The sequence below is a fragment of the Schistocerca gregaria genome, chromosome 10 (genome assembly GCF_023897955.1).
Source record: "Schistocerca gregaria isolate iqSchGreg1 chromosome 10, iqSchGreg1.2, whole genome shotgun sequence".
Classification (NCBI taxonomy): Eukaryota; Metazoa; Arthropoda; class Insecta; order Orthoptera; family Acrididae; genus Schistocerca; species Schistocerca gregaria.
In genome coordinates this window covers 121,369,513-121,391,791 of record NC_064929.1, presented here as the reverse complement: position 1 = coordinate 121,391,791, position 22,279 = coordinate 121,369,513, and positions in this window count along the sequence as shown.

The window sequence follows — 22,279 nt, the reverse complement described above, 5'->3', positions numbered from 1 at the left end:
TACTGTTTGAACACGGCCTCGTACAGGCGTTTGCAGACTCTCACTACAAACTTCTAGGACTCGTAAAGGGGGGGGGGGGGTGACTATATTATACTTTCTATAGCAACAAACGCACCGTTTACGTCGTAAGACATTTTCCATTCAGATACGTAATGTGTCCACGTTTGCTGAAAGAACAGAGTAGTCTCAGATGTGCTTGTATGCAGCTAGGCATCACCGACCGACATCGATACCGCTCCTCAGTGCAGCACTCCGTGAAGAATGGGCTACCATTCCCCAAGAAACCTTCCAGCACCTGATTGGATGTATGCCTGCGAGACTGGAAGCTGTCATCAAGGCTAATGATGGACCGGCACCATATTGAATTCTAGCATTACCGTTGGACGGCGCCACGAACTTGTAAGACGTTCAGCCAGGCGTCCGGGTACTTTCGATCACATAGTGTATTTTATGGTGTCGCCCCCAGAGATGAGAGCAGTCCCGTAGCCGTGATCCATTTTACCACACAGCAGTTGAGACAGCTGTGTCTTCTGGAGTCGTTTTAACCTGCAATATCTGTCGCCTGAGAATGCCTGCTATAAGCAGAGACAGCATGGTGCTGACACGTGGACCGACATACCTACCGTCTTACGCTAAGACAGCATCGAACTCACACGCTACCACTTCTCTCCCTCTTCTTCGTCTCGTCTGGCGTAATTAAGTGTAATTTTCATACAGTTCACATGTCATTTATTTCACAGGTTTTGAGTGACAATATACTGAGATTATTATAAGGTGTATGGATTTTAAATGATTGTAAGCACTAATAGTTTCTTTTTTTAGAAAGGTTAGCTATTTCATAAGATTTTGCGGTGTTTAATTATAGTACAGCTCTACGTCGTGTGATGAATTGAGCTACTTGCATTGTTCAGCTTTGCTGTAGAATTTTGGTGCTGTAGTGTATCTCACGTGTGGATCTCTTTTGTTGAAAAGATATTTTTTGTGTAATTTTTTTGTCTTTCGAAAGAATCTGTCAAGCCTACCTTACAACAGTCCTTCTACAATGCTGCAATAGAGGACATCGATCGAAAGGGTGCAAAAAAGGGCAGCTCGTTTCTTATTATCACGTAATAGTGGAGAGAGTGTGGCAAACATGATACGCGAGTTCAGATGGAAGTCATTAAAGCAAAGACTGTTTTTCGTCGCGGCGAGATCTTTTTACGAAATTTCAGTTACCAACTTTCTCTTCCAAATGCGAAAATATTTTGTTGAGCCCAACCTACATAGGTAGGAATGATCATAAAAATAAAATAAGAGAAATCAGAGCTCGAACAGAAAGGTTTAGGTGTTCGTTTTACCCGCGCGCTGTTCGGGAGTGGAATGGTAGAGAGATAGTAGCACTTAAATTTAAATTGCAGAGTAGACATGTAGATGCAGATGTAGATGTAGATACTACTTGTTACAAGTCTGCTTCATTGAATGTATCATTTTGCTATGAATCCTGGAATGTGGGGCCTGTATTTGCGGTGCCCATTCCGTTTGTCTTTTACTGTTCAATTGATTGTGATACTTCAAATTTTCATCTAATTTTTCTAGCTAATGTTGCACTGCACTAAGAAGGGAAGGAAGAAAGGTGGAAGGAGTATATTGAGGGTCTCTACTTGAGGGCAATATTACGGAAATGGAACAGGACGTGGATGAAGATGAAATAGGGCATATAACACTGTGTGAAGAGTTTGACAGTGCACTGAAAGACCTGAGTCGAAATAAGGCACCGGGAGTAGACAACATTCCATTAGAACTACTGACAGCCGCGGGAGAGCCTGCCATGACTAAACTCTAGCATCTGCTACATGTATGAGATAGGCGAAATACCCTCAGACTTTAAGAAGAATACAATAATTCCAATTCCAAAGAAATCACGTGTTAACAGATACTAAAATTACCCAACTATCAGTTTAATAAGTCACGGCTGCAAAATACTAACACTACAGACGAATGGAAAAACTGGTAGAAGCCGACGTCGGGGAAGATCAGTTTCAATTCCGTAGAAATAATGGAACACGTAAGGCAATACTGACATCACGACTTGTCTTACTTAGGAGATGGATTAAGGACAGAAAAACCTATGTATGGATTAAGGAAAGACAAAACTACGTTTCTAGCATTTGTAGACTTAGCGAAAATTTCTGACAACGTTGTATGGAATACTCTCACCTCAAATTATGAAGGTGGCGGGGGTAAAATACAGGGAGCGAAAGGCCATTCACTATTGGTACAGAAACCAGATAGCAGTTATAAGAGTTCGAGGGGCATGAAAGAAAAGCAGTGGTAGGGAAGGGAGTGAGACAGGGTTGTAGCCGCACCCCTATATTATTCAATCTGTATAATGAGCAAGCAAGGAAGGATGCAGAAGAAAAATTTGGAGTAAGAATTAAATTCCATGGAGAAATTATAAAAACTTTCAGGTTTGCCAATGACATTGTAATTTCATCAGAGACAGCAAAGTACCTGGAAGAGCAGTTGAACGAAATGGACAGTGTCTTGAAAGAAGGGTATAAGATGAACATCAACAAAAGCAAAACTAGGGTAATGGAATGTAGTCTAATTGACGTAGGTGATGCTGTGGGAATTAGATGAGGAAATGAGAAAATTAAAATAGTAAAGGAGTTTTGCTATTTGGGGAGAAAAATAAGTGATAATGGTAGAAGTACAGAGAATATAGAATGCAGACGGCCAATGGCAATGAAATCGTTTCTGAAGAAGTGAAATTTAAGTGTCAGGAAGTCTTTTCTGAAAGTATATGTATGGAGTGTAGCCATGTATGGAAGTGAAACATAGACGATAAGTACACTCCTGGAAACTGAAATAAGAACACAGTGAATTCATTGTCCCAGGAAGTGGAAACTTTATTGACACATTCCTGGGGTCAGATACATCACATGATCACACTGACAGAACCACAGGCACCAGAGCATGCACAATGTCGGCACTAGTACAGTGTATATCCACCTTTCGCAGCAATGCAGGCTGCTATTCTCCCATGGAGACGATCGTAGAGATGCTGGATGTAGTCCTGTGGAACGGCTTGCCATGCCATTTCCACCTGGCGCCTCAGTTGGACCAGCGTTCGTGCTGGACGTGCAGACCACGTGAGACGACGCTTCATCCAGTCCCAAACATGCTCAATGGGGGTCAGATCCGGAGATCTTGCTGGCCAGGGTAGTTGACTTACATCTTCTAGAGCACGTTGGGTGGCACGGGATACATGCGGACGTGCATTGTCCTGTTGGAACAGCAAGTTCCCTTCGCGGTCTAGGAATGGTAGAACGATGGGTTCGATGACGGTTTGGATGTACCGTGGACTATTCAGTGTCCCCTCGACGATCACCAGAGGTGTACGGCCAGTGTAGGAGATCGCTCCCCAGACCATGATGCCGGGTGTTGGCCCTGTGTGCCTCGGACGTATGCAGTCCTGATTGTGGCGCTCACCTGCACGGCGCGGTGTTGGCCGTCGAATGGCGCTAGCTGCGCAGCATTTGTGCACCGCCGCCGTCAGTGTCAGCCAGTTTGCCGTGGAATACGGAGCTCCATCGCAGTCCTTAACACTGGTAGCAGGCCGCGACAGCGTGGACGTGAACCGTATGTGCAGTTAACGGACTTTGAGCGAGGGCGTATAGTGGGCATGCGGGAGGCCGGGTGGACGTACCGCCGAATTGCTCAATACGTGGGGCGTGAGGTCTCCACAGTACATCGATGTTGTCGCCAGTGGTCGGCGGAAGGTGCACGTGCCCGTCGACCTGGGACCGAACCGCAGCGACGCACGGATGCACGCCAAGACCGTAGGATCCTACGCAGTGCCGTAGGGGACCGCACCACCACTTCCCAGCAAATTAGGGACACTGTTGCTCCTGGGGTATCGGCGAGGACCATTCGCAACCGTCTCCATGAAGCTGGGCTACGGCCCCGCACACCGTTAGGCCGTCTTCCGCTCACGCCCCAACATCGTGCAGCGCGCCTCCAGTGGTGTCGCGACAGGCGTGAATGGAGGGACGAATGGAGACGTGTCGTCTTCAGCGATGAGAGTCGCTTCTGCCTTGGTGCCAATGATGGTCGTATGCGTGTTTGGCGCCGTGCAGCTGAGCGCCACAATCAGGACTGCATACGACCGAGGCACACAGGGCCAACACCCGGCATCATGGTGTGGGGAGCGATCTCCTACACTGGCCGTACACTCCTGGTGATCGTCGAGGGGAGACTGAATAGTGCACGGTACATCCAAACCGTCATCGAACCCATCGTTCTACCATTCCTAGGCCGGCAAGGGAACTTGCTGTTCCAACAGGACAATGCACGTCCGCATGTATCCCGTGCCACCCAACGTGCTCTAGAAATGTTTGGGACTGGATGAAGCGTCGTCTCACACGGTCTTCACGTCCAGCACGAACGCTGTTCCAACTGAGGCGCCAGGTGGAAATGGCATGGCAAGCCGTTCCACAGGACTACATCCAGCATCTCTACGATCGTCTTCATGGGACAATACTAGCCTGCATTGCTGCGAAAGGTGTATATACAGGTACACTGTACTAGTGCCGACGTTGTGCATGCTCTGTTGCCTGTGTCTATGTGCCTGTGGTTCTGTCAGTGTGATCATGTGATGTATCTGACCCCAGGAATGTGTCAATAAAGTTTCCCCTTCCTGGGACAATGAATTCACGGTGTTCTTATTTCAATTTCCAGGAGTGTATGTTTTTACGCGTAGTTAGTGTTGTACCACCGCTAGGCACCACCAGCTGTTCTCCATAGAACGTTTTCTTTAATATCGCTTTGACAAGAGGGCGTGTGTTGTGCATTCTCCGCTCTTTTCCCTCCCGCAAGACGACTCTTACGTTGTACATTGCACATAATTACTCCCCCCCCCCACTCCCCCCATCACTATACTGCAGAGAAGCACCATTAAAGTTTGTCGACGTCACACATGCGTCTTCTGTCCCCCCTTGCAAGTGATGTGCTCCTTTCCCGTCAGTTGGAACTCTGTTTACAAACGTGCGCTTCTGTCACAAAGAAACTCTCTCTCGTAGTCTGCCAGAGAACCCAAAGAGGTTCTGGTCACACATAAAGCACGCCAGTGGCAAGACGCGATCAATACCTTCACTGCGCGGTAACAACGGTGAAGTCACTGACGGCAGTGCCACTAAAGCAGAGTTATTAAACACGGTTTTACGAAACTCCTTCAGCCAGTCCCTTGTGGCCGAGCGGTTCTAGGCGCTTCAGTCTCGAACCGCGCGACCGCTACGGTCGCAGGTTCGAATCCTGCCTCGGGCATGGATGTGTGTGATGTCCTTAGGTTAGTTAGGTTTAAGTAGTTCTAAGTTCTAGGGGACTGATGACCTCAGATGTTGAGTCCCATAGTGCTCAGAGCCATTCGAACAATTTGAAACGAAACTCCTTCACCAAAGAAGGCGAAGTAAATGTTGCTGAATTCCAACCAACAGCAACTGCCAAGATCAGAAACACAGAAGTAGATATCCTCGGAGTGACGAAGCAGCTTAAATCACTCAATAAAGGCAAGTCCTCCGTCCAGACTGTATACCAGTCAGGTTCCTCTCAGAGTATGCTGATAACATAGCTCCATATTTAGCAATTATATACAACCGCTCGCTCAGAGAAAGACCAGTACCTAAAGATTGGAAAATTTCTCAAGTCACAGTAACACCTAAAAAGGAAAATAGGAGTAATACGATGAATTACAAGTGCATATCACTAATGTCGATTTGCAGTAGGGTTTGGTAACATATATTGCGTTCGAACATTATGAATACCTCGAAGAAAGCTATATATTGACAGAGAGTCAGCACAGACTCAGAAAATATGGTTCTTTTGAAACGCTAGTAGCTCCTTATATTCATGTAGTAATGAGTGCTATCGACAGTGGATATCAAGTTGAATCCGTATATTTAGATTTCCGAAAGACTTTCGAAGCAGTTCCTCACAAGCGTCTTCTAACCAAACTGCGTGCCTATGGAATATATCCTCAGTTTTGTGAATGGATTCGTGATTTCCTGTCAGAAAGGTCACAGTTCGTAGTAATAGACGGAAAGTCATTGAGTAAAACAGAAGTAATATCCGGCGTTCCCCAAGGAAGTTTTATAGGCCCTGTAATGATCCTGATCTATATTAACGACATAGGAGACAATCTGAGGAGCCGTCTTAGATCGTTTGCATATGATGCTGTCATTTACCGTCTTGTAAGGTTACCAAACGACCAAAACTACCTGAAAAATGAATAATTGCAGTTAACCCTGAATAAAGAAAAATGTGAAGTTATTCACATAAGTACTAAAAGAAATCGGCTAAATTTCGATTACACGCTAAGTCACAAAAATCTGAAGGCTATAAATTCAACTAAATACTCAGGGACTACGTTTACAAATAACCAAAATTGGAACGATCACATAGATAATGTTGTGGGTACAGCAAACCAAAGACTGCCATTCATTCGCAGAACACTTAGAAGGTGCAACAGGTCAACTAAAGAGACTGCTTACACAAAGCTTGTGCGCCCTATTCTGGACTACTGCTGTGCGGTGTGGGGTACGCATCAGGTGGGACTGACGGATGACATCGAAAAAGTACAAAGAAGGGCAGCTCGTTTTGTATTATCGCGTGGTAGAGAAGTAGTGAGACAGACATGATACTTGCATTGGAGTGGCAATCATTAAAACAAGGGCGCTTTTCGTTGCGACAGGACCTTCTCATGCAATATCAATCACCAGTTTTCGCCTCCGATTGCGAAAACTTTCTGTTGGCATTATCACAGTAAAATAAGAGAAATCACGGCTCGCACAGAAAAATTTAAGTGCTCCTTTTTCCCGAGCGCTGTTCGAAAATGGAACGGTAGAGAGACAGTATGCCGGTGGTTCATTGAACCCTCTGCCAGACACTTTATTGTGAATAACAGAGTAATCATGTAGATATAGATGTAAATGCGTTCTAATCGTGGAACCTATTCTATTTTGTTATCTGAATAAAGACTCACTGCATTCTTTTCCCTCTTATGTTTCGTGTATAACACGAGAATGTATTTAATTGTCTTGGACACATACTTAAGTTACTATTTTTTGATCTCTGCAATGTTTTTCTGCATGCCAATAACCTAGTTACATTTCAGTCTTGTTCATTTTCACATGCTTCAGTTATGACAAATTAATTAACATGAAAAATTAGCTGATCGGTCTAAGGACTATCACCCAACGAGGTAATTTAAAATGGTTTTCGAATGAACAGGCATATCTTTCTGAAACGCCCGCGCTAGCAGTACAGAGCAGATAAAGTAGTGGAAAGGAGCCAAAATATGTTGCTGCAGTTGAAAGCAACGCACAAACTTTATTCATCAACACACAATATTACAACAAGGATTCAAAGCACTCAAAACCTTAATCGACCTCCTTTGATTAACTTCAAATCAGCTGAAGGCCACACTTAAAGTCCAAGACACAAGGCCTAAAGAGAAAATTGAAATACCACGTTCTTCTCGAGGTTTTCTAAATATTCAATCGAAACAGGCTGAATGCCTTAGCAATTTAGTTTTAATGGAACTTGGCTGGAGGCCGCTTATTAGGCAAGAAGAAGAGTCTCAATCAAAAGGTAGAAGGCCCTATCTTATAACGAAAGCATAGCAATCTTATGCCATAAGGGCAAGACAAGCACATCAATTTAAGAGACATTAAAACTCGTCTGAAGGCCACACATGAACCATCATCATCATCATCATCATTTAAGACTGATTATGCCTTTCAGCGTTCAGTCTGGAGCATAGCCCCCCTTATAAAATTCCTCCATGATCCCCTATTCAGTGCTAACATTGGTGCCTCTTCTGATGTCAAACCTATTACTTCAAAATCATTCTTAACCGAATCCAGGAACCTTCTCTTTGGTCTGCCCCGACTCCTCCTACCCTCTACTGCTGAATCAATGAGTTTCTTGGGTAACCTTGCTTCTCCCATGCGTGTAACATGACCCCACCATCTAAGCCTGTTCGCCCTGACTGCTACATCTATAGAGTTCATTCCCAGTTTTTCTTTGATTTCCTCATTGTGGACACCCTCCTGCCATTGTTCCCATCTACTAGTACCTGCAATCATCCTAGCTACTTTTATATCCGTAACCTCAACCTTGTTGATAAGGTAACCTGAATCCACACAGCTTTCACTCCCACACAACAAAGTTGGTCGAAAGATTGAACGGTGCACAGATAACTTAGTCTTGGTACTGACTTCCTTCTTGCAGAAGAGAGTAGATCGTAGCTGAGCGCTCGCTGCATTAGCTTTGCTACACCTCGCTTCCAGTTCTTTCACTATTTTGCCATCCTGTGAGAATATGCATCCTAAGTATTTGAAATCGTCCACCTGTTCTAACTTTGTTCCTCCTATTTGGCACTCAATCCGTTTATATTTCTTTCCCACTGACATTACTTTTGTTTTGGAGATGCTAATCTTCATACCATAGTCCTTACATTTCTGATCTAGCTCTGTAATATTACTTTGCAAACTTTCAATAGAGTCTGCCATCACAACTAAGTCATCCGCATATGCGAGACTGCTTATTTTGTGTTCACCTATCCTAATATCACCCAGTCAGTCTATTGTTTTCAACATATGATCCATAAATAATATGAGCAACAGTGGAGACAGATTGCAGCCTTGTCTTACCCCTGAAACTACTCTGAACCATGAACTCAATTTACCGTCAACTCTAACTGCTGCCTGACTATCTATGTAGAGACTTTTAATTGCTTGCAAAAGTTTGCCTCCTATTCCATAATCACGTAGAACAAACAATAACTTCTTCCTAGGAACCCGGTCATATGCCTTTCCTAGATCTATAAAGCATAGATATAATTCCCTGTTCCACTCATAATACTTCTCCATTATTTGCCGTAAGCCAAAGATCTGGTCCTGACAACCTCTAAGACGTCTAAACCCACACTAATTTTCGTCCAATTGGTCCTCAACTCTCCTTTCAACAATACCTGAGAAGATTTTACCCACGACGCTGATTAAAGAGATACCTCGGTAGCTGTTACAATCTTTGCTGTTTCCATGTTTAAAGATTGGTGTGATTACTACTTTTGTCCAGTCTGATGGAATCTGTCCCGACTCCCACGCCATTTCAATTATCCTGTGTAGCTATTTATGACCTGAACCAAATAACTAAAATCCGAACAGGGAAATTACTACATAATGCCCAATGAAGGTTTTCAGACGTTTCCAAGGGTCGGTCTGGGATCGTAACACTAACGCCCATTTAGGTAAGACAGGCACCCTGTCCAACGACTTCTTAATCTGGAGGCAACCCAACCGACAGACAGCTGACAGACCAATTAACCAAATCAGTTCCGCTACACGCAACAGCAAACGACCACAAGATTTCAATACAAGCCACTCAGAATACTGGCGCCCACAACGACCAACAACGAAACTTCAGCTGTCGAGCTACACGGCGTGCTGGACAGCAACAATATGACGAGGAAAATACTCTGCCTAAAATGACGTCAACAACCAGAGCAGGTAACCGGAACGTTAACCACCACGAGGCAGAAGATACCTCTGGTGAACTTCCATAACAGGAAATAAATTAAGTTAAATTTGACAGGAAGACGGCTGGAATCTTAGCAAATACAAAAAAAAAGGTACTCAGAGTGGCAGATTCAACGTGCTCTCCGCCCAACCACTACAGCACAACCTGTAGAGATGGATGAAATCACAAGGGAGGAGGTAGGCACCGCGTTTATTCCATACACAGGCGCACTCTCGGGGAAAAACGCCCGCATTTTGAAGAAACACCGGGTCGGCACTGTCTTATGTCCACCGAATAAAACTCGTGCACTGGTGGGGAGCGCCAAAGATGACCTCGGTCTGAGGAAGGCCGGCGTGTACCAGATCCCGTGTCAATGTGGCAAGTCGTATATCGGTCAGACGATGCGTACCGTCGAGGATCGATGCCGTGAACACCAGAGGCACACTCGACTGATGTATCCGAGCAAGTCGGCGGTCACTGAACATTGTTTGTCGGAAAATCACGCTATGGAGTATGAACGCACGAGGGTTCTGGTACAGACGTCGAGATACTGGGACAGCGTTGTTAGAGAGGCCATCGAAATTCGCACCAATGACGACCTCATAAACCGTGACTGTGGCTATAATCTCGGCAAGGCTCGGGAACCAGCGATTGGGTTAATCGAGAGTAAATCGAGCAAACGTGCAGTTGTGACGACCACGGCCGACAGAGCCATCACACCGACGCCATCTCAGACGCCGTCACATTCTGTTCCACCGCGCGACCGTGGCGCGTGGCGCGGACGGCGGTGGGAGTGCGCCGAGGGCGGAGGGTATTTAAATCGGCCGCTGCCGCGACCGAACCCAGTTCCCCCTGAGCAGCCATAGCGTACGGATCTCCGTGCCGGCACGTTCACAGGAGCTCAGTCCGTCAGTTCACCTGATGATGGCCACATTTATGTTCGCCGAAATATTGTGCCCGTTGGACACTGTAGACCGGCAGTACACCCGTGGATATTTTAATTATCAAATGTTATTGTTGTTGTTGTTGTTGTGGTCTTCAGTCCTGAGACTGGTTTGATGCAGCTCTCCATGCTACTCTATCCTGTGCAAGCTTCTTCATCTCCCAGTACCTACTGCAACCTATATCCTTCTGAATCTGCTTAGTGTATTCATCTCTTGGTCTCCCTCTACGGTTTTTACCCTCCACGCTGCCCTCCAGTACTAAACTGGTGATCCCTTGATGTCTCAGAACATATCCTACCAACAGATGCCTTCTTCTGGTCCAGTTGTGCCACAAACTTCTCTTCTCCCCAATCCTATTCAATACTTATTATTTATGTGATCTACCCATCTAATCTTCAGCATTCTTCAGTATCACCACATTTCGAAAGCTTCTATTCTCTTCTTGTCCAAACTATTTATCGTCCATGTTTCACTTCCATACATGGCTACATTCCATACAAATTCTTTCAGAAATGACTTCCTGACACTTAAATCTGTACTCGATGTTAACAAATTTCTCTTCTTCAGAAACCCTTTCCTTGCCATTGCCAGTCCACGCTGGGAGAGACTCGAGAATCACAACAAACACCTTGTTGCTTGCAGGAATGTCCCAAAAGCGACAACCAGGATCAAACGGAGAAATATAAACGTCTGAGGCTCGATAGTGGGTTAAGTGAGGACTCACGTCCAAGAGAAATGGGTGAGCAAGCAACAGCTCACTCTCCAATTGCGAGTGCACGCCGCCAGCGGCTCCGGCACGACACCACGCACCAGGGACTTCCTTGCTGCTCCACACCAACCTAACGACTGCCCAGGCCCGGAAATGGTGAAAGGGCCAAATATACGTCGGCCGATAAGACGACCAACCGAACGACCAGCCAACGGTGGTGCCTCTCCAATCTCCCTCTGTCGGACAGTCCATGAGTGTCGCCAGCGGTCTGCGACCACTGGCTATCGGCGCCTCACCGGCGTTCCGTCTCCGACTCCACTGCTGGTCCATCTCCAACCAACTACCAGACACACGACGACCCGGTAATACTATCGGTCGCTGCAGCGATGGTACGACAGTGCACTTCTCGATACGCGCTGCTGCTGCCGCTCATGGGCAAGTAAAGGAGGAAGTTAGTGACGTCAGTAAATGGAATAAGAAGAAGAGGCGGCAGTACCGTAACAGAATGTGACACACAATAAATGGCACGAGCACGAACCGTGCACGGCTCACTTTGCTTTTGCTTTTCTGAGATTTTCGCTACTATTTGGCTGCATTGAACAAACACAGCTCATAAGCTTCTCAGGCTAGTTTTTGCTGCAATTTTTTTTCCGTTGAAACCACTGCATAATTTTTACCTAGGTACAAAAATTAACTCTCTCTCTCTCTCTCTCTCTCTCTATCTCTCTCTTACTGTATATTCCTAAGTAAGGACTGTTACTCTACCAGTTGGTATGAGGTATGTGGTGTGTGTAGTATAAGACCTTCGGTACACACACCATCAGATTATTTTACTTGTCGCTCTAACGAAGTAGGCGAGTGTCAGCAATATGTCTCGTGGTCTTATCGTGGCGTGTTTATCTTCTGCCGTTAGGTCAGATGATAGAAATGCCACTTGCACGCCTAGAGTAGCAGATTGACGGTGACCAACTTTAAACAGAACTTCATTATTTTTCACACCCATTTATTAAAATAATAACAATCATTAACCTTACTTAACTTGATTCTGGATGCTATTTAGAATTGACAATCTGAAGTTCCTTTGGTCTTGGTACGTTAATCTTATTCTCGCATATCTCTTATACTTGACAAAAGTGTCTATACATTTCTCTTCATGGATATGTACAGGAATAGGGTAATCTTATTAGGCGTAGACTGAAACTTGACTATAGACTGGTACAGACAAATGCAGACTAATGCAGACTAATGTAGACTGACTAATCGGAGGTCTGTACATTCGTTATAATACCTCGCGCTTTCAGGTATCACTGTGCGAGTGTGATCCGCAAGGAGAAAAGGTTCTACGTTAGCAGCAATCTCATTGGCTGCGAGACATATTAATACGCGGATCGGCGGAAGCAGAATTTGGTCCGTCTCTAAGGCAGCGCCACCTCATAGTGCAGAGACACGCGAGTGCTGTGCCTGTGCTGTTGTGCTTAGCGGGGCGCGCTCTATTGGCAAAGTTGTGTACGCGCTGACTAAGCGGAACTATGTACACAACAAGGCACTTTAAACTGAGTAGGTAAAATGTTAATAATCATGGATTTTGATGTGTAGCCTTTACTATCCCCTTATTTTATCCATAATTCCAGTTTTTCTCGGTGTCATGAAAGGCTTTCTATTTAGGAATTTAACATGGGTTAATGCAGAAAAAAGTTTTGATGTGATTTATTTTACACCATCTCTACAACTTGCAAACTGCATCCAACATTTTTCTGCAAGTAACTGAATAATTGGTAGCCCGTGGTACTTTGTGCAACTACTGCAACTAGTGTGCAAATTTACTAACTTAATTAAAAATAATTTGTACTCTGAAGTTAAAATGAATTTACAGCCAGGATACGCTTTCCCACTGTTACAAGGAAGGACAGCGTCATTCAGCAAAATAAAACACTCAGTGAAAATTGTCCTTATATACAGAATCACGCGTGTCATTTGGTAGCTCAAGTGGTAGAGCACTGAACTGAATAATTTTATAAGATTATATCCGTAGGTTGATATTTTTGCCAAGCTACTCGGCAGCCCTCTCAAAAAGTACAAAACTTCAGAAGCAAGTACTACTGTGTAATCCTAGCTGTTTACTTGTGCTTACATTTGAAGTAGCTGTCACATACGTCACTTTCAAAAAAATGACGTAGCAAGATTTTACATAGATCATTACTCTTTTACATATGTGCTTAAGCCAATTGTAACCCAAGCGAGGTCTTATTGTCCTGCAGTAATCTGACTTATTACGTTTTTTGCCCAAATACATTATCACAGAATTAAGTATTCTGTCATGTTGTTGATGGGTTTTATATTTTTCTATTATTTCACTTTGTAGCAAGGAGATTAGTATTTGCCAGACAATACAAACAACAACATATTTCTACGGGCGTCTGTAAACCATTAAACGATCAGTGCTGTTTCAGTTCGACCAGCAAGTACTTTCTAGGATTCTGAGTTTAGTACTGCTACACTAAATTAATAATAGATTGTTTCCTCAACCTAACAGTACCCACAATACACTCATGCTCATAAATTAAGGATAACTGCACAATGTGGCTCCACACAACGTGTCACTACACAGAACTGGCGTTAATAGCATAGGCACATAGGGAACACACACGACACACATCTGTAAGTCCACAGTGTTGGTGATAAGTTGCGAAAACCGTCCCGAAACACATGTGCTACAAAACGCCACTGTTTCCTGTTCATGTAGCCCCACATCAACATGGGATATGATCACCATGCACACGTACACAGGTCGCACAACGGGTTGGCACACTCTGGATCAGGTGGTCGAGCAGCTGCTGGGGTATAGCCTCCCATTCTTGCACCAGTGCCTGTCGGAGCTCCTGAAGTGTCGTAGGGGTTTGAAGACGTGCAGCCATACGTCAACCGAGAGCATCCCAGACGTACTCGATGGGGTTTAGATCTGGAGAACAGGCAGGCCACTCCATTCGCCTGATATCTTCTGTTTCAAGGTACTCCTCCACGATGGCAGCTCGGTGGGGCCGTGCGTTATGATCCGAGGCAGGTGGGACCCACTGCACCCCTGAAAAGGCGGACATACTGCTGCAAAATGACGTCCCGATACACCTGACCTGTTACAGTTCCTCTGTCAAAGACATGCAGGGGTGTACGTGCACCAATCATAATCCCACCCCACACCATCAAACCACGACCTCCAATCAGGTCCCTTTCAAGGACATGAAGGGGTTGATATCTGGTTCCTGGTTCACGCCAGATGAAAACTCGGCGAGAATCACTGTTCAGACTATACCAGGACTCGTGGGACCACTGTTCCAATGAGCATGTACTGTGTTCTTGACACTAAGCTTTACGGGCTCTACTGTGACCAGGGATCAGTGGAATGCACCTTGCAGATCTCCGGGCGAATAAACCGTGTCTGTTCAGTCGTATGTAGACTGTGTGTCTGCAAACAACTGTTCCAGTGGCTGCGGTAAGGTCCCGAGCGAGGCTACCTGCAGTACTCCGTGGCCGTCTGCGGGCACTGATGGTGAGATATCGGTCTCCTTGTGGTGTTGTACACTGTGGACGTCCCGTACTGTAGCGCCTGGACACGTTTCCTGTCTGCTGCAATCGTTGCCATAATCTTGAGATCACACTTTGTGGCTCACGGAGGCCCTGTGCTGTGACGTGCTGTGTTTCACCAGCCTCCAGTCGCCCTAGTACTCTACCCCTCATAACGTCATCAATATGTGTTCTTTGAGCCATTTTCAGCACACAGTCACCATTAGCACGTCTGAAAACGTGTGCACACTTACTCGCTACACCGTACTCTGACATGCACCAACACACCTCTGCGTATGTGGACTGCTGCCAGCGCCACCGTGTGACGACCGCAGGTCAAATGCACTGCATGGTCATACCCCGAGGTGATTTAAACCCGCAAACAGCTTACCAGAGCGTTGTTTCACCACGTATCAGCATTTATGTGTATGAGTGTAGTTCATTCGTCTTCTGTGAAGCAATCTAGCACGATTTTAACTTCATTTTTTTAAAGATCTGAATTTCTGGACAATGATGATTTCTATTACTGAGGAGGCTATTGGAATGCTCTACAAAATCTGAACAGTTAATATTTTAGTATTTTCTTTACTCATGAAATTTGATAAACCTACCTACATGTAAGTCCCCTTCCACATGCAGTAAATGAAATATTGTAACAGATTCTCACATAGTAATCAGGCTCCTGTTAGGGCAAACCAAGTGATGGATAGGCTTTTGTGAACAAAGTGAGTTACCATTCCTCCACGAGGGGGCAGGAATGTACAGGGCGGCAGCCAGTCAAGGTGTATTTAGGGAAGCGGTTTAAATACTTGATGTGAAAGGGCCCAGTCAAATATTGACAAGTTTTCTCCCTGAGCAACTTCGGCTGTGTCTACGTGACACAACGTAAATGCCTTTCAGAACCGAGCCAAGCTCCGTCCAGTTACAGCTGCTGACAAGAGACACCTTGAGCCTCATTCTGAAATTGCTGCCGAATTCACGCCTTCGGTTTTAGCCAATTGCTCGCGTGGTATACAGGTCACGTGTGTGGACGCTGGAGCGTTCTGCAGTGCAGAACACAGTTGTTTCTCTATCTGCTGATCCAGACCTCGGGCAGAACATATTTGTTTCTTGGGAGGCACAGCGTGTGGCTCTGCATTCCATGCCCAGCCAGCAACATAACATGAACCACCTCCCCTTCCGTTGCCCACTCATTTACTTCTTCGCCGTCCTAGACTGGCCTAAACTTGGTAACATCTCCGTACTCGGACCCCTTGTATACCGTACACTGAAATATATCCTCCCTCTGGAATGAAATTTTCACTCTACAGCGGAGTGTGCGCTGATATGAAACTTCCTGGCAGATTTAAACTGTGAGCCGGGCCGAGACTCGATCGCGGGACCTTTGCCTTTCTCGGGCAAGTGCTCGAGTCTCGGTCCGGCACACACTTTAATCTGCCAGGAAGTTTCACATCAGCGCACACTCCGCTGTAGAGTGAAAATTTCATGCTAGAAACATCCCCCAGGCTGTGGCTAAGCCATGTCTCCGCAATATCCTTTCTTTCAGGAGTGCTAAAGATGAAATGGGAGATACGATTTTGCGTGAAGAATTTGACATAGAACTGAAAGTCCTGGGTCAAAAAAGGCCCTCGGAGTAGACAACCCTCCATTAGAACTACTGACACCCTTGGCAGAGCCAGTCCTGACAGAACTCTACCATCTGGTGAGCAAGATGTATGAGACAGGCGGAATACCCTCATACTTCAAGAAGAATATCACAATCCCAAAGAAAGCAGGTGTTGACAGATGAGAAAATTACCGAACTATCAGTTTAATAAATCACAGCTGCAAAATACTAACGCGAATTCTTTACAGACGAATGGAAAAACTGATAGAAGCCGACCTCGGGGAAGATCAGTTTGGATTCCGTAGATATGTAGGAACACGAGAGGCAATACTGACCTTACGACTTATCTTAGAAGACAGATTAAGGAAAGGCAAACGTACGTTTCTGGCATTTGTAGACTTAGGCAAAGTATTGACAATGTTGATTGCAATACTCTCGTTCAAATTCTGAAGGTGGCATGAGTCAAATACAGGGAGCGAAAGGCAGATGGCAGTCATACGAGTCGAGGGGTATGAAAGGGAAGCAGTGGTTGGTAAGGGAGTGAGAGAGGGTTGTAGCCTATCCCCAATGTTATTCAATCTGTATATTGAGCAAGCAATAAAGGGAACAAAAGTAAAATTCGGAGTAGGTATTAAAATCCATGGAGAAGAAATAAAAACTTTGAGGTTCGCCGATGATATTGTAATTCTGTCAGAGACAGCAAAGGACTTGGAAGAGCAGTTGAACGAAATGGACAGTGTCATGAAAGGAGGGTATAAGATGAACATCATCAAAAGAAAACGAGGGTAATGGAATGTAGTTGAATTAAGTCGGGTGAAGCTGAGGGAATTAGATTAGGAAATGAGATACTTAAAGTAATAAAAGAGTTTCGCTATTTGGGTAGCAAAACAACTGATGAGGGTCGAAATGGAGAGGATGTAAAATGTAGACTGGCAATGGCAAGGAAAGCGTTTCTGAAGAAGAAAAATTTAGTAACATCGAGTATAGATTTAAATGTCAGGAAGTCGTTTCTGAAAGTATTTGTATGGAGTGTAGCCATGTATGGAAGTGAAACATTAACGATAAATAGCTTAGACGGGTAGAGAATAGAAGCTTTCGAAATGTTGTGCTACAGAAGAATGCTGGAGATTAGATGGGTAGATCACATAACAAATGTGGAGGTATTGAATAGGATTGGGGAGAAGAAGAGCTTGTGGCACAACTTGACTAGAAGAAGGGATCGGTTGGTAGGACATGTTCTGAGGCATCATGGGATCACAAATTTAGCATTGGAGGGCAGCGTGGAAGGTAAAAATCGTAGAGAGAGACCAAGAGATGAATACACTAAGCAGATTCAGAAGGATGTAGGCTGCAGTAGGTACTGGGAGATGAAGAAGCTTGCACAGGATAGAGTAGCATGGAGAGCTGCATCAAACCAGTCTCAGGACTGAAGACCATAACATCAACAACAGTTTTGCAAAGTTCACAGGAGAGGACGGGACGTGAGTCGTGCTTGGGTAGCTCAGTCGATAGAGCACTTGCCCGCGATAGGCAAAGGTCACAAGTTGGAGTCTCGGTCCTGCACACAGTTTTAATCTGCCAGGAAGTTTTATATCCTCCTTATTATACGCAATTTCCTGATCCGTCATCTCACAAGTCCTAACACACTCGACCATACTCCCAGAAGTCTTTTGACACTGTACCACACAAGCAACTTGTAGTTAATTGTGTGCTTGTGGAATAGCGTCTCTTTATGTAACTGTATTCGTGATTTCTTGTCAGAGAGATCACAGTTCGTAGTAACTAACGGAAAGTCATCGAGCAAAACAGAAGTGATTTCTGGCGTTTCCCAAGGTAGTGTTGTAGGACCTTTGCTGTTCCGTATCTACATAAACGATTTAGGAGACAATCTGAGCAGCTAACTTAGGTTGTTTCCAGATGACACTGTCGTTTATCGACTAGAAAAGTCATCAGAAGATCAAAACAGATTGGAAATTGGTATAGAACAGATATCTGTATGGTGCGAAAATTGGCCATTGACCGTAAGTAACGAAATGGCTCGGAGCACTATGGGACTTAACAGCTGAGGTTATCAGTCCCTTAGAACAGAACTACTTAAACCGAACTAACTTAAGAACACCACACATATCCATGCCCGAGGCAGAATTCGAACCTGCAGACTGAAGCGCCTAGAACCGCTTGGCCAAAACGGCCGGCAGATGAGTTCTAAAAGGACTTTCGTTAAACTTCGGTTACACGACAAGTCAGTCACATCTAAAGACTATAAATTCAGCTAAGTACCTAGGAATTACAACTACGAACAGCTTAAAACTGGAAAGAACACGTGAAAAATGTTATGGGGAAGACAAACCAAAGATTGCGTTTTATTGCCGGGGCACGTAGAGAATGTAGCGGATCTACTAAAGAGACTGCCTACACTAGGCTTGTCCATACACTTTTAGAATACTGACGCACGGTGTGGGATCCTTGCCAGATAGAATTAACGGTCTACATCGAGAAATTTCCAAAACTTTTCTTTTTATTACGGAGGAATAGGGGAGAGAGTGTCACTAAAATGGTACAGTGTTTGGGGTGGACTTCTTTGAATCCTAAGCGTCTTTCGTGCCTGCGAAATCTTCTCACGAAATTTCAGTCAGCAACTTTCTCCTCCGAATGCGAAAATATTCAGCTACCGCCCACTTACATAGAGAGAAACGATCGTCGTAATAAAATAAGGGAAATCAGCTGTACGAGATTGGAACGACAGATAATTATTGTGGAGGTGGTTCGATGAACTCTCTGCCAGGCACTTAAATGTGATTTGCAGAGTATCTATGTAGATGTAGATGTACATTGTCACCGTAAGCCGGATGCAACAACCTTTTTTCTCTCCCTGCACATTTACAATCCTATAGATCAAGGAAATTCTTTGGTTTTTTTATTACAGATGCTATTTGCTGACTGCGAGACTTTCGTGATGGACCACCTCATTCCGGACAGACGAATTTTAACTCGTCGGTTTTGAGGCTTAATGATGACAGAATTTCTTTTAAAAAGATCAGAAAATTATTTCCAAGAATCGACATATGACGCGAAAGAGACATACACATTGATTGCTGCACTAGTGTTTCCGAATCAAAAAATGGTAAAAGTCGCTTATTTTATAGGCTGACTGAGGGGAATGTATCCTGAAGATAAGCTAGTTTTTCGCGCATCTCTAAAACAAAGTGTCATACAAATACATAATTTTGCAGGCTTATTCAGTAGTGTACGTATTGGGATACTGCCCTTATAATGTGCTAAAATACAGTTAGGAAAAAAAGAAACTCAATTCCTCCCGAACAGGCCATAGAGGCGCAACGGTACCGACCGGCCGCCGTGTCATCCTCAGGCCACATGCGTCACTGGATGTGAATATGGCGGTACATGTGGTCAGCTCACCGCTCTCCGAGCTGTACGTCAGTTTCCGCGACCGGAGCCGCTATTTTTCAATCAAGTAGCTCCTCAGTTTGCCTCACAAGGGCTGTGTGCAACCCGCTTGCCAACAGCGCTCGGCAGACCACATGGTCACCCATCCAAGTGCTAGCCCAGCCCGCCAGCGATTAACTTCGGTGAGCTGACGGGAACCGCTTGGCCACTTAGCAAAAAGGAAGTAATAAATTAAATCGTCAAGTCTGCCGCCCGAGTTTTACTGCAGGAATAGAGGGAAAGCGGTAAACGATTATTTTTTTTTTCCTTTCATTATTCTGTACGGGGTTTTAGCAACAAAAAGTTTCGTGTAAGTTTGAAATTATAGCCGAAGTTTCTTGGAAGTTTCCAAGTGCTCTCATTCTTGACTGGAGGATCAACATATTCTGGATACTTTGTGAGACACGAGTCAGGTTTCCACAAGACATATACACAGTCTCCAACAATAACGCTTATCCCACTGTTTAAACCTTTCGTATAGCATTGTAAATCTTTATGGATAAATTATGACAGTGTTTTTAAATTCGGTGAATAATTAAATGAAACATTGAAAAACATGTTTTTTTTTCCCTAGAAGCGGGCAGATAGACAATTCGCAGTCTGCAACTGAGACTATGCATATTGTTAGCCATTAGCATGGAAGTCAGTGGAAATTTTTCCGGGATGAGGGGATAGAGCCTAGTCGCAATCATTGCTATTTTGACACAAATAAGCTGTTAAGTTTTGATTATCGACACATGTCGTGCCATTAGAATTATATTCTGTTGGTGACAGAAAAATATTATTAAGTTCCACAGAATTGATGGTTATCCAACTAATGTATGACTAAAATCTCTGTAAGCCAGATTCCATGGGGCAAAAAGGGGAGGGGGAGAGTGAGAGGGCGCTCCCTCTTCCTCCCCCGTTGCGATCAACTATGCCGTTCAGTAGTATGGATTCCATGTTATTCACAACACTTGTGTGGCAAACACATAGCCACGCAGCATGGATTTGGCAACAGTGTGAGTGGAGGACAGGGTTTAACGTCCAGTCAGAGGACAGGTTATCAGAGACGGAACACAACGTCAGATTTTTCTCACGTGATGCAGTTATCTACACTCCTGGAAATGGAAAAAAGAACACATTGACACCGGTGTGTCAGACCCACCATACTTGCTCCGGACACTGGGAGAGGGCTGTACAAGCAATGATCACACGCACGGCACAGCGGACATACCAGGAACCGCGGTGTTGGTCGTCGAATGGCGCTAGCTGCGCAGCATTTGTGCACCGCCGCCGTCAGTGTCAGCCAGTTTGCCGTGGCATACGGAGCTCCATCGCAGTCTTTAACACTGGTAGCATGCCGCGACAGCGTGGACGTGAACCGTATGTGCAGTTGACGGACTTTGAGCGAGGGCGTATAGTGGGCATGCGGGAGGCCGGGTGGACGTACCGCCGAATAGCTCAACACGTGGGGCGTGAGGTCTCCACAGTACATCGATGTTGTCGCCAGTGGTCGGCGGAAGGTGCACGTGCCCGTCGACCTGGGACCGGACCGCAGCGACGCACGGGTGCACGCCAAGACCGTAGGATCCTACGCAGTGCCGCAGGGGACCGCACCGCCACTTCCCAGCAAATTAGGGACACTGTTGCTCCTGGGGTATCGTCGAGGACCATTCGCAACCGTCTCCATGAAGCTGCGCTACGGTCCCGCACACCGTTAGGCCGTCTTCCGCTCACGCCCCAACATCGTGCAGCGCGCCTCCAGTGGTGTCGCGACAGGCGTGAATGGAGGGACGAATGGAGACGTGTCGTCTTCAGCGATGAGAGTCGCTTCTGCCTTGGTGCCAATGATGGTCGTATGCGTGTTTGGCGCCGTGCAGGTGAGCGCCACAATCAGGACTGCATACGACCGAGGCACACAGGGCCAACACTCGGCATCATGGTGTGGGGAGCGATCTCCTACACTGGCCGTACACCTCTGGTGATCGTCGAGGGGACACTGAATAGTGCACGGTACATTCAAACCGTCATCGAACTCATCGTTCTACCATTCCTAGACCGGAAAGGGAACTTGCATGTATCCCGTGCCACCCTACGTGCTCTAGAAGGTGTAAGTCAACTACCCTGGCCAGCAAGATCTCCGGATCTGTCCCCCATTCAGCATGTTAGGGACTGGATGAAGCGTCGTCTCACGCGGTCTGCACGTCCAGCACGAACGCTGGTCCAACTGAGGCGCCAGGTAGAAATGGAATGGCAAGCCGTTCCACAGGACTACATCCAGCATCTCTACGATCGTCTCCATGGGAGAATAGCAGCCTGCATTGCTGCGAAAGGTGGATGTACACTGTACTAGTGCCGACATTGTGCATGCTCTGTTGCCTGTGTCTATGTGCCTGTGGTTCTGTCAGTGTGATCATGTGATGTATCTGACCCCAGGAATGTGTCAATAAAGTTTCCCCTTCCTGGGACAATGAT